Source organism: Seriola aureovittata, chromosome 12, assembly GCF_021018895.1.
Source record: "Seriola aureovittata isolate HTS-2021-v1 ecotype China chromosome 12, ASM2101889v1, whole genome shotgun sequence".
Lineage (NCBI taxonomy): Eukaryota > Metazoa > Chordata > Actinopteri > Carangiformes > Carangidae > Seriola > Seriola aureovittata.
In genome coordinates this window covers 5,559,577-5,578,482 of record NC_079375.1, presented here as the reverse complement: position 1 = coordinate 5,578,482, position 18,906 = coordinate 5,559,577, and the positions used below count along the sequence as shown (strand labels likewise).

Below are 18,906 nucleotides of genomic sequence, written 5' to 3'. Positions count from 1 at the left end.
TCTAAAACTGAACCAATATTTGATATGAAAGCAGCTGTCTACTTTTTACTAAATATGGAGAGAAATGCTTTCTCTATGTATTTTAATCTCTTTGTATCATCACTGCTGCTAAACCACACGTACTGATGAAGAGAAATCTAAATTCATAACTCGGACTCAGACTAATTGTCACCTGACTTCAGTTTGATTATTTATTCAGTCCCACCTTCTCTCGTCCTTCTGTCTAATTTCATGAACCCTCGCGGCACATTTGACTCTCTTTCATTCGGCAGTACACCTGGCTCAGTTAAAATTTTAATTTCTCCTCTCTGCAGTGTTCATTATGTGTGTAATTGTCCTGTTTCTTTATTGGCACACTTTGCCCGCAGCTCAGAGAGCAGAACAGAGCTGCAGCCGGGTTGTTAATGACAGCAGGCGAGAAACAGAGTCAGACCGAGGATTCAGGAGACAAACTGATGTTACTGTACCTGGTTCACTGATGACATCATACTAGGACAGTCAGAGTTTCTCCACAGCAATAATATCTTCTTCTCCATCAGTTAGTAAATTCCTACATTTCCTAAAATGACTTTAAAGAATCACCAGAAAACGCACTTTAGGATTTCAGCTCTGGGGTTTACGTGTCAGTAGAGACTGGCAGTGATAGTCAGACTAATGTTTGTGTAGAAATCTGTCTCTGCGTCTTCAATGAAGGATTTATCTCTGTATGGTTATTTGATTGTTGATGTAAAATGGTGAGTCCAGGATTCTGAGGGACTCACTGCAAAACCAGAAATGTATAATTTACATTTTAGCTTGTTTTACTACATTGTGATTTATCAATATATCTTTATAATATAAACATTAGACCAGTTTTTGTGGTACTGGATATAATTGAATGAAAGAAATCTGGCATATGTCATCTGTCATTGACACTTTAAAGGTGTTTTGTTTCTTGACTTTTCAGACCCCTTTTCTTTTTTTTTTTTTCAGACCTTTTTTTGTTTTGTTTTTGTAAAGTACCTAGCGACAAATCTAGTAACCTTTTGAACAAACCTTAGCTACTTTCTGTAGAAGACAGACACCAGTACTACTTTTACGGATACTGTGTATCGATCCGGTACTTTAACTGTACTCTTATCAATACTTTTTGAGGAAGAAAAAAAAACTTGAACATACAAAACATTTGTCACACTTGTGAAAATAGGCTGTGTTTGCATCCACTCTAGTAAAGTAGAGCCACACTTAAGACTGTTTGGTTCTCTCTGCCATCCTTATCTATCTAAAGGTAGGCTACAAGCTTGAGTTGGTGTGTGCGCTGCACTGTCTGGTGTGTGTGTCATTGGAACAACAGCCCCGCCCCCTGCCCTCCGCTCACACAAACAGCAGGCAGGCAGAGAGAGAGAGACAGATCTCTCGTCTTCTGTGAGAATAGCGAAAATATACATACATAGACGGATATTTGACGGAGTTGGTGAAATAAATGTGCAACATAACGTTTATCTAGTGGAGAAAAAAAATCATCAGTACTGCTCCAGTACTGATAGCAGAACTGTTAAGGTTGGAGCTTATTGATACTGCGGTCTTGAATTATGTAGCCCTGGGGCCCGTTCAATACCGGGGCTTGGTACCCATCCCTATATCTGGCTGCTACTCTATTTACCCGCTAGTCGCTAATTTTGTCTCTCTGTTGTGTGATGCTTGGCCGGCAGTGTACTGTGGGTTTTTAATAGCTTTTTAAAATATAAAAACTTAACCAAAACAGTAAATCTGTAGGTAGTAAAACCAAAACAATGAGCTGACAGATGCTTAAAAGCTCTGTAGAGCTCCCAGGAACTGCAGAGTCGGGGGATTATTTTCTGTGAGTTTGTCCCTAAAAAGTGACGCCTCTCTTATGCGCACACACACAAATACACACACATCAGTCTCTGCAGCCTTCCATTAAGAGGCTGTGAAATGTGGCCGGTAATGTCAGTTATGATACAGAGCTCTGCTGAAGTCATTTAATCCTTTGCTAATTTAAAAGTTATTGAATGGTGCAGCTTAAACATCTGTTTTTTTTTCATCATCATTCATAATTCGTGATTCAACCTGTACTCAGTTCATTACCTTTCATACTTACTGGACTTAGTGATGCAGATTTGTTTGGAATACATATAAAAAAGCCATTTTAATAAAGACTGGAAAACAGTAAAGCACTGACCACTTAAATTTAGTTTCCTCCTTAACCTCAGTAACCTCTGACAACAGAAGAAGCTGCCTCCAGAAATGATTCCTCTGACAAAAGTTTAAGCTGAAACAAACTTTAGACTGAATCTGTCCCCCTGAAATGACAAGGTTACCTTTTCTTTCAAGCTGACTCAAAGATTATTTAATTAACAATCTGACTCTGTCCAGGTAAAAAAGAACTACTGCTGCTTTGTAATGAAACAGCAACTACAGAGAACACACAGTCTGCAGAGATGAGAGCTCTCCTCCTCCACATTTACAGTATCACCAGCAGCGTGCTGCAGGCGTCCTGCTGCACTGATCTGAGACTGAGATCAAGGCAGAGTGGGAGGGAGATGGGACTGACTGAGATAAAGAGAGGCTGATTCAAACAGAAGAGAGATAGAAAGACACTTTGTACCAGCAGGTGGAGAGAAACCTTTCACATTGTATTAACAGACGGTTAAGCTCTGCTTTCATTCCTCATCTGGGATTCTCTCCCCACGCTCTGTTTAACGGCTCAACAGTTATCAAATCATTAATTAAGCTTGCATCAAATCTAGTCCCGCAGGCAAAGTGTGTGTGTGTGTGTTTGGGCGTGCGTGCGAGGGGTCTGCAAGCATTGCCACCCTCTAGTTTTTCAGATGCAAATATGAAGAAGAGAAGTCATCATGTTCTGCAGGCATGCAAACTTCTCACCTTTCGATGAAATTCGCCGTTTTGAGATCAAAATGGGTCCCCTCCGTGATTGGTGCTACATGTGAGACGCAGATCAGGCAGCACTTAATAAATTCATGCTTTGTAATTTATTTTGCTCAATATTGTAATTCTGTTACATGGTGAGCAGCACAGGAGTAATACAAAAAGTCATTAGAAATGAGCATTCTCTGGGGGAGCATACCCCCAGACCACTGTAGTGGGTCTGTGTTTTTCTCTGCTCATGCATCCTTCTCACCTTTTTCACCCATGACCAGTTTGCATGCCTGGTTCTGAGGTGTTAGCTTCTCCACAGGAAAATTGCTGGAAGATTTCACTAAATTAACCAAAACAAGGATCCTACATCTGCATGAAAACCAAAAAATACCTTTGATTTATTGCAGTTACTTGCTGACTGCAGGGAAAAGTTCTTGTACTTGGAAATAGTCATGGAGTAGAATTTTGATGCACAAAAAATTATTTGATTTAAAGCAGAGAGGTGCATACTTTAAAGGCATTAAAAGTACCCTGTGGATTTTTTTGACCACAGGGGCTATGGAGCAATATTTTAAAAAACAACTCCCTGTTTTGGTTGTATCCCATGCATGCTGAAGTGGATGATGTGATACACTTACCTGACAATGATTTTTAAACTATTCCACTGAATCAGCAGGTGGCAGTATTGATGAATGACTGATCGAAAAACACTGAATGTAAACAGGGAAGGGAAGAAAACTTAATACTTGCAAAACTTATAGGGGCTGTGTTGGTGTCTAGTATCTAGTTTGGAGCACTGTTTGCACACATCTCAAAAAATCTAATGTTTTCTTAGATCCTACTCTGACAATTTTCTCCTGAGCTGCTAAGGCACCAAATCAGATTTTAACAGTCATCGTCTAGTCGAGTGTGCTGAAAAGGTTATCATAACTTCACATTACAGTGTCTGAGAAAGATGCAGAGTATGTAAAGCTTCATTTAAACTTCATTTAAAAGTTTGGTTGGGAGTTTGTTAAAGTGATAATAGTTTGATATGTAAGAGACACAGGCAGGTGAAGGTGTGAATCATTACGATTCAGCAGAGCTCTGTATCATAACTGACATTACCGGCCACATTTCACAGTCTGAGTGTGTTACATTCCATTTCACAGCCACATTATGGAGGGGCTGCAGAGACTCTGTGTGTGTGTGTGTGTTTGTGTGTGTGTGTGTGTGTGTGTGCGTGTGTGTGTGCGTGCACATCTCCCAGGAGATGATGATGAGAGGAAATCTTCCCAATCAGAGAGTCTTTGGAAAATAATCTCCAGCAGTTGCTCAGAACATCTCCTCTGTGAGTCAGACAAACAGCAGATTTTTGTTTCTAAAGTGTAATCAAAGTTCTGTGTGGAGAGCTTTGATTGGGCTGAGTATCTAAACCAACACAGAGCCTCCTCTGTCTCTCAAGACACAAACTGAATGTTAAACTCCAGAATGAAAAGACCGGGGAAGTAATATCAGGAACAACTGGGAACAGATTTCCTCCCTTTTATTTTAGTTTCATTATCATATTTTTGCAAGTGATCATCTGAAATGCGCAAAGAAGAAATACATTAACCAGGCTGTTAGCAGCCCCGGCTGAGGCACAATATTCCCCTTCAGGGCTGTTACGGTTTCAACATCACTCACTGATTACTACTTAGTGACACACTTACTGAGTAAAAAATGGAAATAAATGGATTTAGTTACACTTTAATTTTATTGCCTTTCATCTATATGCAAATATACACTTGGACAAAATGTTGTTCCTGTCTGGTGCCAAGTAAAAATAGTATAACATGGACAAAGTATAACATGGACAATGTAGCGTGAATACCACAATTTGAATTTTGCTCTCGTTAAAAGAATGGGGCACCAGTCCTCAGGGAGGACAATTTGATTAAAATACAGATTGTTTTGATCAATCTCACATCCAAAGTTGTGATTTCTCAATTACAGGGATCTCCGATCTTCACTTCAAAGAAACACAGGCAACGACTGGGTTACGTTGATAATATTTATTGACTAACTAAACACAGTAAAATGAACAAGGATAATGACATGAATCTATATCTAACAATAACTATATCTACCAGCTGAACTAGCAGTATTTGGGCGATGGTGAAAGAGGATGGATTTAGTTATGTGTATAGCATTTATTCGTAACGGTGGAAACGAACGTGAGCTAGTGCGCGAAACGAGACGTAAGAGTTAAGAATGTAAGAAAAGTTGTAAGAAGAAGAATTGTAAAAGAAGAGCTGAGCCCTGGAGGATCCTGCTGTTTTATCCTCAGGGTGTGTGTAGCCGGGGGGGGCTTGACAGTTGTCGCCACCCCTTTGGTCTTCCTTCTCTTTCTTTGTTTCAATAAAGAAAGAGAGAAATAAAACCTTAAGTTAATTTGTTTAATTTGGTTTTACGCGCAAGTGTTGCGTATTCTACTCCCACCATGGCCCATTCATTTTGACAACGGCCTATATCAACTACCTAGCTAAAGTTTGGAATATACAAGATAAACTAATAATATCATCATGTTTAACAGCACACATAGAATACATGGATCAATGAAAGGATAACAATTTGTAACCACACAAATATATAGCTAAGTTACAATATAAAACAGTAATGTCAGAGTGATGTATTAAGTTTGTCTATTCGTTAATTCCCTAAGGGAAAAAGGGGTCCAGAGTGGTCCTTAGATGGCAGTATTGTAACATGGTGGATATTTACCTTAGAACTAATTAAACCTATCTCAGCCTCCGTGTGGGCTACAGAAATGAACTTTGGATCATACTTATTTGAAATCTTTCCAGAGTAATACTGCATGAATTACCTGGTGATAGGACGTTTGGTTCAATGACATTTCAATCATGCTTTATAAAATGTGGAATAGTTCATCAATCCGGCTTGGAATGTAGGATGGTTTTATGGCGGGGGTCTATGGTTCCTCATGAGACCCCGCTTTGGGTAAGAAAGGGTGTTAAAGGTGAGAGTGTTGTTTTCTCTTGTGAGAGAAAATGAGTCAGGAGTGTGAATCCTGGTGGTTTAGCACCTTGATGGGCTAAATGTTCCTTTTCATGTTATTTGATAAGAGGTGGCACCCTCCTATCAATCCCAGATGAGTGTCAGGGATGAAACATGAATTCAGTGTCAGTCTGTGGGGGAGAGTTGTGTTTGTCTCCCATTTGTTGCAGGAGTGTTGGTTCAGAATGAGTTCGATGAGCTAACCATAAATTCCGATGGTATCTTTAAAAGCTAGTCTATTGGTGAGGGGAACTCATTTCGTCCCTGTTTTCTATCCAAGTGATGGTTTGATGATGGGAAAGTGGACATGGGAGGCTCCCCATATCCTCCAGAGCACCCCAGTGTCCTTACCATAAATCTGGTGTCCGGTCACTGGCGTCCACCAGTGTCCACTACAACAATAATAGAGATGCAACAAACAACAAATAAGAAAAAGTCAAAATTATGAAGAAGATAATGTTAAGAGCTTTCAAGTGGCACCTTTACTCAAGGGGAATAATATTAACTATTTAATTTTGTACTTGCCCCCCCCCCCAAAACAAATGTAAGCAGAATAACAAATAAAACAATTACCTACATGTTTGAAAGAAATGATTGAATACATCCCTCTCTCTAATACATGTGTGGATGACATGATCTAAACTCAGAAGATCTCAAAGTGGTTCAAAGCCACATCTTTGATGTGCTTTGCCTGGAGCCCCACCAGGGTCTAGGATCACTACTGGAAGTGTTACCTCCAGATGCTGCCACCTTCATCAGACAAAGTTTGCAGATTGCTTCACCATGTTTCCATTGGGTTTAAATCTGAAATATTGCCAAATACGTGCTTTTGCTTTTTGCTTTGACACCAAATCCTCCACCATTGTTTTGTCGGCTGACTCGGCACATGATAAGACTTCACTGTTCTGAGATGTGGCTTTGCTCTGCTGCTGCACAGAGCAGACATGTTCACTTTATATTTGTAGCATCCGACTAGTGTTATTAACTAGTATTTCACATATTAGAGTTTTTTATTTGATGAATATGGGCGGTACCGTTGAGACACAAAATTGAACCAAATGGGTTTTATATCTAGGAAAAAAATGCAGTGTGGCCAGTGGGTAAGTTATGTAATCAGTGTGTGCCTTAACACTGTGTAACACCAACTACCATGGCAACCCTATAACGGCAGCTTTTAGTGTATATGTTTTGTTACACATAGTGCTCCCACAGATCCAGAATGAATTTCCATGCTCATATATAAACAACTTGTTTCTGGGTTATTGTCCTTCTCACTGAATGCAGTCTGGTGTGGACTGGGTCAGATCTCAGGCTCTTTTACACTGACACAATGACTGCCTTGCTCGAGGGCTCACCAGAAGAGTCTCTGTGGATTGGATGACTGAGATTCGACCTTGATAAGAGTGAGAGAGAGAATAAATGTGTTTGTGTGTGATCTCCCTGAGGATCTCTCATTCACCTGATGAACACACAGCCTCAGTGTCCCGTCTGCTCCATCTTTTATTTCCACACAGACACCTTGAAGGCTGGTGTGTCAGACAAAAAAACACCTTTATTCTTCTCCTCCTATCTTCTCACTTTCTCTGCTGCTCTTTCATTTTGTCCATGTTGGAATACATTACAGGAAAGTTGGCGAATCTTCCAAATGTGTCCCTCCACTTTCTTCACTTTCTCTGTCTGCCTCCTTCTCTTATTACCTTGTACTATGTCCTCTATTGCTTTATTTCTCTGCCTCTCTTGCTCTCAGTTGAAATCCATTACTGCACATGAAAGCAGTAAATTTCTATACTGTCTTTCTGAGCTTGGTTATATTCTAAAAGAAGCTATTATAACCTGCAGCCAGACGCAGCCAGACACTTACAATACCAACAGACATCATTCATACGTGTAAATTAAGTTTATAATTTTAAAATTGCTCATGACACAAAAATCATTGTCAAGAATGAAGATGACAATAATTATCTTGGGCTGGTGGACATATTTGTAGTTCTTAACGATGATTTTTGTTATCTTTTCAAGGAACATGAGTTTTGCTCATGCCTTTTTGCACAAATCACTGTGACATGATGGTTGTGTCTGGGAGTGTGAAGTTGGATTTCGTTGTACTTGATTCTTGAATCTTGGTGTTAGTCAGAACACCCCGTACTATTTGTCTTTGAGTGGATCTATTTGTATTATTTTTTTTAGTAATTGTTTAACAACTGCCACAGGCACACAATGAATTTCAGTGGATGCTAAACTCAAAGACTCAATGTGGCTCTCACTACCAAATATATTAAAATGTATAGCAGCACCTTAACGTGGACGTGTTAATAGATCTGTGTACACTGTAAATATTTGGAGAGTAAACAGGTTTTGTAAAGTTTTTTTTATCTGCGCTCATTGCCAGTGGGGAGTCTAAAAAGAAATTTCATAGCCTCTTGAAACTGAAAATATAATTTTTTTCTGGTAGTAAATAACATTTTGACCCCTCAAGGTTGGGTGATGATAGAGAAGCTGTTATAAAGGAACTCCTGCATTTAGGTTTATTACAACTTGAGATGACCATCATGTCTGTTGGTTTGGATAGCCATGTTCGCACACAAGAAGTTGCTGACTTGATGAGACATGGTGACATTGATACAACATAGCCAGAGGATAGACTAGATTATTATTCTGATATGTATAACTATAACTGTATAATGAAATGTTGCTATGGTATGGCATCTCAAATTTGAAGCATGGAATCGGTCTGTAAACAGTGTGGATGTAGAGTGTCAATGATTAGTTGATTAATCAATTAGTCAGTTTTCAGAAAATGATTCTGAAACTATTCTAATAATTGTTTAAAATAACAAATATTTAATTGTTCTGGATTCTCAAATGTAAGAATTACGTTATATGCATTTCTTGCATTAAATATTGTTGGGTTTTCAGCTTTTGATAAGACAAAATGAGACTTTTAAGGAAACTGATGGACATTTTCCTCTGGTCCCTCCCTGACTGTGAGCGTGATGGAATGGGAAATACTTTGACATTGACCACCCCGCCTGTGATACCTAATGCAATTCTCTTAATCATCAGAAAATACACTCCCCTCCAAAAGTATTGGAACAGTGAGGCCAATTCCTTTATTTTTGCTGTAGACTGAAAACATTTGAAAGATGAATATGAAACAAGAGATCAACATTTCAGCTTTTATTTCCAGCTATTTACATCTGGATCTGATACACAACTTAGAAGATAGCATTATTTGTAACGAAGCACCAAATTTTTAGGGGAGCAAAAGTATTGGAACAGATAGACTTAAAATAGATTAAAGTGTATAAGACTTAATATTTATTTGCAAATCCTTTGCTTGCAATAACTGCATCAAGCCTGTGACCCATTGACATCACCAAACTTTTGCATTCTTCTTTTGTGATGCTTTTCCAGGCTTTCACCGCAGCCTCTTTCAGTTGTTGTTTATTTTGTGGGGTTACTCCCTTCAGTCTCTTCTTTAGCAGGTAAAATGCTCTATAGGGTTTAAGTCTGGAGATTAAATTGGCCAGTCTAAAACCTTCCACTTCTTGCCCCTGATGAACTCCTTTGTTGTGTGTTTTGAGTCATTATCTTGCTGCAGTTTGGTTGCATCTTTCTTTAAATTGGCAGACAAAATGTTTCTGTAGACTTCTGAGTTCATTTTGCTGCTGCCATCATGTGTTACATCATCAATGAAGATTAATGAGCCCATTCCAGAAGAAGCCATGCAAGCCCAAGCCATGACATTACCTCCACCGTGTTTCACAGATGAGCTTGTATGTTTGGGATCATGAGCAGATCCTTTCTTTCTCCAAACTTTAGCCTTTCCATCACTTTGGTAAAGATTAATCTTTACCTCATCAGTCCATAAAACTTTGTCTGTTACTTAGTACACCAGTGGTTTCTTTCTTCTTCAGCACATTCAAAATGGTTGTACTGGCTATGGCCAATGTTTGTGCAATGGCTCTAATTGATTTTCCATCTTCTCTCAGCACCCATAGACAGCTCTCTGGTTTTCATGTTAGTTACACCTCTGACTATAAATGCTATCTATAAAAATTATAAAATCCAAATCTGAAACTGGAACTGAGCGAAGACATTCAGTGCTATTTGTTGTTTGAATAATCTATGTAATAGGACACACCTGGGCAACAAAACACACCTGTCAGTCACATGTTCCAATACTTTTGCTCACATGAAAAATGGGTGTGTTCAAAATAAAAGGTGCTATCTTCTAACTTGTGTATCAAATCCAGATGTAAATACCTGGAAATAAAAGCTGAAATGTTGATCTCTTGTCTCATATTCATCTTTTGGTGTCAAACCCAAATGTTTTCAGTCTACAGCAAAAATAAAGGAATTGGCCTCACTGTTCCAATACTTTTGGAGGGGAGTGTAGCATTGATACTCTATCAAAATGTTATGGTTCCGTCAAAACAGCCAAAGCTATTGTCACAGTTTCCTTAAGTTACTTTAAAAGTGATTTAGTCTCTTTTGTCACATATCAGCCTTTGGAATGAAATGAAACGAAAGGGTTGGATTTCATTTACAAGGATTCTTTGTGCGTTTAGGATTAGCATAATTCAGGAGGTCGAGGCTAAAGAGGATGTTTGAATGGCCCGATTTCTACTTTGTTTTATCAAAGGTCAGTAAACAGGATGCGAGGACAAACTGCCTGGACCCGACCCCTGATATCTGGGCAACAGATTCCCAGCAGAGTAATCATTGAAAACACACACGAATCATTAAGCTCTTATTAGAAGCATCACTAAAAGCTGTCCACATCAATAGTAGGTTCTGGCTTTGGGCCATGTAGCCTCTACAAACCTGCGACACACTGGTTGATATTTAGGATTTACAGCAGGAATTCACTTCTCAAAGGAAGTGAATTACTAGCCTGAAGATGTGAGGAAGCAAAGCGGCCACAAACAAGATAATAGCTGTGTGTTAGTGAGGGAGTCAAGGCGCTGACCATTCTTTCAGGTACGAGGCTCCGGTTCGCTGTGATGTCAGTGTTTTTATCTCCCTCATTTTCATTCCAGACGAGACGCTCAGACTGTGTCAAATGAGTGATAATTGCTCAAAGAGTCCCACTTATTCAGGCAATGTGATGTGACTGAGCCCGGTCCAAATCTGCTGATGGGATGTCTGGTTGGACATCAGTGGCCCACAAGCCACTGTTCTGTTTTATTACAGCGGCAGACTGGAATTGGCTGGTTACAGATGAAGTTGTAAACACATCGTCTTTGTGTTTCCAGTCTTCACTGAGCTTCACAGATGTCTGTATTGTCAAGATTCATCTTCCTTCTGTTGATGATCAGTGAAGCTCAGTTGACACAACAAAGACATATGAAGGTTAGAGTTGTGCGTTTGTCTGCCCTAACATTAGCATGCCTGGCTAACTAGCTTGCTACCAACAGTAGTAACCAAGCTTTTCCAAGCTAACAACATTCTTTTTTTTTTTTTTTTTTTTACAGGTTATTTAAGAAATACCTCTGTTCAGGACCAGCACATTCACTGGGAGTTGGTCCTGGATACTGTCGAAACCTAGCATCTGTATCGTGCTCTTTATTGGATTCGGGGAGGTTTGGATTTGTAGGAATCAAACCTTTTAGGGATGCCCCAATTGATCGGCCGCTGATCATTATCGGCCCGATTTTCATTAAAAAAACTTGATCGGTAGATTGGAATTAATGCTTTTAGTCTGTAATCACCTGGGGTTAATACGCTGGTGTCTGTGAGATGAAGCACTTTGTGCTTTTTAGTCCCACCTCCTACCTTGTTCAATGCACCGTTGCGCGACAGGCCACCAAAACGAAACAACATGTCAGCTGTTTGGAACTTTTACAAAGCATGTGATACTGATATAACGTAGGCCATCTGCAATGTATGCCAAAAATGATTGGTATTGCCCATGGATCGGCCGATCTAACTCATAGGTGATTTGTATCGGCAGCAAAAAAAGTGATCCCTAAAACCTTTTTAAAAAGATATCGTTCCTCTTACAAATTGAAAGTTTCAAGAATTCATAAGCAATAAAACACACACTGATTTCAGTACTCAGGGAACTTGCTGCTACAGCTTCACTTGGTGTTGTATGACCAGTAGATTTTGGCAGCTAATGTTTGTTAATGTTACAAACTTGAGGTAGATATTGTTGTGTAACTGTTTGTGTTTTCACTGCATGTTACGCGCGGGACTGTTTTGTGACTTTCTGAAGTTTGGTTACTTGTTGCCTCGCAACCTCACTCTGTGGCTTCTGGTCAAGAAATAATCTGGTACATGACCCCTGTAAATCACAATTTACAGAGTCATGCTAGCTGTTTACCTCATTTTCAGTGTTAATGTTTTGCTTTGCCAACCAGCTGCTGGCTCAAGCTTCATTCTGAATCGACAGATATAAAAAGTGTGAAAAATCAAAAAAATATCAGACTATTCCTTTAATCTAGGTAATACTCTTTTTTTTTTTGTTCCTCGTAAAAGTAAAACATGCTATTTAAATAGGGAAAAAAAGTAATAAAGTATAAATCATAAAATTACTGCAGTTTTTAATACGTACTTTGACAGAAGTACGTAGGCCTCCTGTCACTGTTACAGAGCCAATCACTTTCATCTTGAAATAATAAACCTGCAAGTAGAGGGAAACGCTCTGTGCAGCAGTGACTTAAAAAAAACAAAAAACAAAATTAAGCCTTAGAGTGTAACATCACAATAATGAATTTAGAGCTTTACAAACTAAATAGTTCATTAATTCACTCTATTTAATTTAATTTGGCACTGTAGTTATTAGTTATAGGCCCTGAGTTCATAAGAGGCCAGAGTTTATTTCAGCATCACGTAAATTAGTTTCTAATTACTGTACACTATTAAGATTCTGAACTGCTGTATGCCAATAGTGTCAGTTTTCACTTCAATATTTATTCATTATAGAAAGAGAGAGCAAAAAAAACATGATGTAGTGTGAGATTTTTTTCTTTGGTCGGGTCAGGGCATTAATTCATTCTACCGCGACAAAATGGGAATATTAAGCAGCTAATTAGTCTTGGCAGAACATAAATGAGTGTAACTATGAATAAATGACCCACTGAATCACTGCTGCTACTTAACACCTTTGAGAAGAATTAAAATGTGTTTTCAGGTTGCACGAGACAAAGCGGTACAACAGAGGGAAGAAATAAAAGTAGAAGACCAGTTACACACCTTTACGATCTCATTAAATCTCTACATCCAATCAGAAATCCTCTCGTCTCCTCTGATTATTATATTACCACATTATTTGCCTTCCCGCCCCTAAAGCAGAAATCATCCATTAACCCTTTGAACCTGCAGCCACTGAAGCACAAACAGCTCCGCTCTGATTCAGCAGAGTCATTAGCGTCTCCATTAACTCCACATTCAGCAGCTCAGCTCCTGTAGGCAACAACTCAAACAGCCCGTGGACTAAAAAAAGCATGTCTGCAGTTACTGAAAAAGATCATTTACAGCAGAGTACATCACTTCTTCCAAATATTCAGCTTGGAGAGTCACAGTTCAAATACAGCTGTGCAGGTCAAACATTAAGATACTGACTCAACATTTGATTGGTGACATTTTGATGGTAAGCGCTGAGACAGTCCTGCGCTCTGAGGAACGGAGCAGCTTGCCCATAAAAATACTGAATTGTCTGATGATTGCATGACCTTTAGTGGGAAGGTGCTGATGGGAAATTAGGTGTTTAACTTATTCTGTGTCAGTCTGAGCATTAGTGTCAGTGTAGATTGAGTCTGACCTTTGACTGGGCCTGAGCAGGAATTTGACATGAGGTTTAAAAAAAGGGAGCTGACAGATTTACACTCAAGTGTTGTTCTACATGGAAACAGCTGGACAAGGTTTCATCATCCAAGGCTTTATTACATATTGTTCAGTTTGACGTTTGAATGGATATAAAATATAAAAAGCTGCTCAGATGGTTTTTATCTGCTGATACAAAACATCAGGTTTTATTATAATATACAGTTCTATCACTAGTGGTCAATGCTGTGTTCAGTACATATCCAACTCAAATTTGGGCAGTTATTTTCTGATGGATTTAAAGTTACACTAAGCATCTTCTTTTTTTTTTTGTCTGCAAAGTCATGTTTACCCACGCAGGTGATTTCACTTATTTTGGTTGATTAGACCTGTTCTCGGGTGTGTGTGGACACAGAGACTGTAATTGATTGACATCTTCTTCACTCTTTTGTCCACTTTGTTGCACCTACTGGGCCAGAAAAAAATCTATTTTTGTCCATTTAACTTACATTATTGCCAGAACAGCTGTATCCAGTGATGGAGCAGAGGATTATCAGGAACTCTGCATGGTGAAGCTGTTTATCCTCTTTTATCATTGTTTTGGTTGTTCGGCCTGCAAATTTAACTTCCATGAACCATATTTTCAGCAGAAGTAAACCACTGTTTTCCCTAAATAAGTTCCCATAAGTCACCTGTGTGCTACCAGACATCAGGCTGTTACCATGTTTATTTCTGCTTTGACATTTAAACATGGGAGTTTATGGGGATTGACTTGCTTTAGGAGCCAGCCTCAAGTGATCATTTGATGTTTAATGAACAGCAGTTTTTGGCATTTCCGTGTTTATAGATAGATAGATAGATAGATACTTTATTTATCTCCTAGGGGAAATTCTTGTGTCCATTAGCTCATTGTTGATAATAATAATAATAATAAAAACAGTTAAAAATAAATAAACAATAATAATTAGATTAGTCCGCATCCTTTGGCTGAGGTGTTGTATAGCCTGATGGCAGTGGGAACAAAGATTCTCCTGAACCTCTCTGTTCTGCAGCGCAGTGAGAAGAGACTTTTGATTCTGTAGCTGCTTCTCTGTCCTGCCAAAATGTTGTGGAGAGGATAGTTGGTATTGTCTAAGATGGCCTCCATCTTACATTGCATGCGTCTCTCCACAACCAACCTGAGTGAGTCCAAACTCCTGCCAAGCACAGACCGAGCCTTTTTTACCTGCTCTTCCAGTGTCTTTGTGTTCATGTCGGCCATTCTGCTGCCCCAGCAGACTGCAGCATAAAAACGTACACTGGCCACCCCAGTGCTGCTCATCACTGTCCCTGAGACACAGTTACCCAGCCTGACGTACTGTGGTCGTCTTGTCAGGTAATCCACAATCCAGGAATTGATGCAGGGATCCACCCCCATCCCTTCCAGCTTGTCTTTAAGAATGGGGGGTTGGATGGTGTTAAATGCACTTGAGAAATCAAAGAACATAATCCTCATGTAACCACCTGGCTCATCCACTTAAGAATGGGCCTGGTGGAGCATGTAAAGGACGGTATCATCCACTCCAATATGTTCTTTGTAGGTGAACTGTAGGGGGTCTAGTGCATGTTCAACCTGTGGCCTCAGAAGGTGGAGAAGCAGCCGCTCCAGGGTCTTCATGATGTGTTATGTGAGGGAACTGGTCTGTAATCATTTATCTCAGCTGGTCATCCTACTTCAGGTACTGGAACAAGATATGATGTTTTCCACAGGACCGGGACCCTCCCTGTTTGTAGACTTAAGTTAAAGATCCTCTGGAGAAGCTCAGCCAGCTGGGCTGCACAGTCCTTTAACAGCCTCGGACACACACCATCCGGGCTTGTTGCCTTTCCAAGGTGTAGCCTCTTGAGCTCCGCTTTGAAGGACAGGAGACTTGACCCCAGTGTGGAGGGAGTTGCAGCTGCAGTGTCAGGTTGTGGAGAAGATGCCGTAGGAGAAGCTGCAGCTTAAGCAGTGGGAGAGAGAACAGGTGAGGCTGTGTCAAACCTGTTGTAGAACAGGTTGAACTCATTGGCCTTGTCCATATCACCTGATGTCGCCTGGCTGTTCTTCTCTTTATAGCCACGGATGGTCCTCATCCCCTTCCACACCTCTATGGTGTTGCTGTGCTGCAGCTTCCTCTCTACTTTCTTTTTGTAGTCCTCCTCCGCCTGCTTTAATCTCCTCTTCAGCTCATGTTGCACACACCTGAGCTTCTCCTTGTCGCCATCCTTGAAGGCCTCTTTTTTCTAGTTGAGGAGGGTCTTGATGTTACTGCTGATCCAGGGTTTGTTGTTTGGAAAACAGTGTACAGTGCTGGTATTACAGTGTCCATGCTCAAAGGTTCTTTGCAAGTGCCTCCAGTTCATCACACTCATTAGCTTGGGAGTTGACATTTCCCATGAGGGTCGATGGTAGAAAAGGCTTATCTCTATCTCCTGGCCTTTAGCTTAGCCCCGACTCTGCATCCATGGTATGGCTTCTTCAGCTCAGCCAGTAAGGGATGTTTAACTCCATATCCTGTAAACTTTAAAGCCAGAAGTTCTTGCTTTGTATACATTATTTTCTCCATCGTCAGATGAAACAACGATGTAGAATAAAAAAACATCAATCGACAAAATATATACTAATATATACAAATATATTGCAAAAAACTATGAGCTTTGCAGACTTGCTGCCACTTGTTGCCAGCGCATCATTTGAATGCCAGCTTGTTGTTCAGTTTTTCTGCTCCCCTAGTGGCAAGGAAATAAATAATTAACATACAGTATATTTATGTGGAATTTCTTTTATCATGATGAAGATATCAGAGGTACCTTAATGTCACTATCCAATCATTTACTGCTGATTTTACAACTGAGAGAGAAGCTGAGGAATAATTAATTAATTGGTGTTCGTGTTCATACTGTAGGACGAGTTATTAGCTTTGTTGCGCAGGTTCTTGTTGTCTCATTTTACTTGGTGCAGCCATGTGTGTTGCTTTTTACTGATGTATTTTCTTGCAGTGAGCTGCTGCTGGAAAAAAAAACTGTTGCTCAGGGTTTTTGTAATAGAAGAAGATTGCTGCATAGAAACGACCTCATCTGTTGTGGAATTGAGGTCAAAGTTTGTTTTGTTGAAGACCTGAAACACATCAGCTGTGGATGGACCAACAACATGTGGCATCTTTTCTCCTCTTTCTCTGCCTCTCTCTCTCTCTCTCTCTCTCTCTCTCTCAGTGTTCAGTAATGGATGTTTACATGGAGGCAGAAGTAGTTTGCTCAGATCAGCCCTGCTGCTGTCAGCAGGAGATCAGTGGATGTGAAACAAGTGTCAGCTGTGACAGGAAGAAACCCTGCAGAGGAAAATGACCAACACTGACAGGAAGAACGACAGTGGAAGATTGACATGAAGAAGAGAGAGAAAGAGCTGATGGACAGAGAGACAGGTGGAGAGAGACGGACAGAAGTTGGACATTATAGGCAGAGAGGACGAGAGGCAGAGGAGGACATTTTCAAATGAGACGCAGAATCCTAATCTAAATGGAGAATGTAGCCTGAGGCAGCGCTAAATGCATTAAGAGTTAGTGAAGAGCAGGAAATTATGTTATTACCAAGAAGTGTGAAGCAGGTTATTAGAAATTCATAATAGTCCAAATGTATATGTGAGCAGTTTCCTTTTTTATAGGTTGGAGCCCTGAGTCCAGAACAGCAGCACTGAAGTATTTTATAAAACGACTCCAACCGCCCTGTGGAACGAAACCCTCAGACCAGTCAGATTTGGGCTCTCTCTCAGCTTTTAAACATTTAAAGGGGCACCCCACTGATTGTACATGTCAAAGTGAACCTACTAATCATGAGGACTGTCTCTGAGCCTGTGAAACAGTATAATAACAATATAATGTCTTCTGTGGACCTGGAGGAGCTTTGTCAAATCTGAAAAAAATTACTCAAGTGCTTGGGTAGGTCTACAAATTTATAACAGATAGTGTCACAAATCCGGGGTGTAGAGCCTGAAATGTGGAGTGGCATTTCAAGATGAGAAGAATCCAGTGTTTTTGATTGTTCATAACAAGGAGTGTTATAAACAATCAAAGTGCAGCACAAATCAGTTGCTTTTGCTCATGAGGACAGAAAAAATCATCAAGGTACATGAGCCAGTCAGTCCAGGGAGCACATGTAATAAAGTTGCTGCTCTTTTGACGCCTGCACACTGACTCAGAATCCTAAATTTATACTACATACTGTATAATCCATACTATCCCAAAGAGTAGGTACAGAAATAATAAGTCAGCAAATGCAGTGTCAAAAATAGCTAAAAAAAATTTGAAAAAGAAAATAAAAAATTAATGTTTTTAGATTATATTGATATGCAGTTAATTATTTTAGTCATTTTTTGAGCATAAATGTGAGGATTTGATGCTTTTATTTGCAACACATGAGAGCAAACTGAATATCTTCAGGTTTTGAACTGTTTCAACTCAGATATGACCCATAGGAGCGTACCAGAGGCAGGTGTACCATACCTTTGTCGTCAGGCTAATGGTAATAAACATGTGGTCAAGGCTGTGCAACAGTCATGGTTTGGTAGCTTTTGGCAAAAAAACTAAACTAGGTTTAGGAAAGATCATGGTTTGGTTTAAAATAAGTTCTTCTTTAAGGTTAGAGGATGTTTGACGTCATGGTTACAATAATAAACACTTGTGGAAATGTCATGGATAAAGAAAACAATGACTACGGAAATGAACAGCACTCTCCCGTGTGACGGTCTTGTGTTTTGTCATCCCATCCATCCACCACAACCTCCTTATTATGCAAACTTTGCTGCACTATAAACAACATCACCTGACTTCCTCCTTTGCTCCTGTCATATTTATTACGAACGCTAGAGGTCACCTAACAATAAAATGTAACAGGGCAGGCTTTATTCACAGTGTTCTTACATTTTATAGACAAAAGGATTAATTGATGAATTGAGAAAATTCTCAGCTGATTAATAAACATTGAAAATAATTGATTGTTGTAGGCTTACTCAAGACTATACACTCATTTAAGCATCTCATACTGTGAAGCACTGCAAAGCAAAGATGCACTTCAATCAATATCTTCAGAACAGATTAATCCCCCTCTCTCATACTGGCTGGTCAAAATTTAGCAACTGTGGATTGAGCTTTGAGAGATCTGTTTATGAGAGATGGCAAGTGCATCTTACCGCTTTCCTCCTTC

The 18,906-nt window shown here is 39.7% G+C and overlaps 1 long non-coding RNA gene across 1 annotated transcript in view; it reads left to right on the top strand.

Annotated features, from left to right (window-relative positions):
* The window catches only part of LOC130179234 (uncharacterized), a 36,881-nt gene extending 18,346 nt beyond the window's left edge, over window positions 1-18,535 (top strand). Inside the window, exon 3 of the long non-coding RNA XR_008829259.1 lies at window positions 16,921-18,535. This is a non-coding gene — a long non-coding RNA (uncharacterized LOC130179234). The remainder of the gene's footprint in view (window positions 1-16,920) is intronic.
* The last annotated feature ends 371 nt before the right edge of the window (window positions 18,536-18,906 follow it).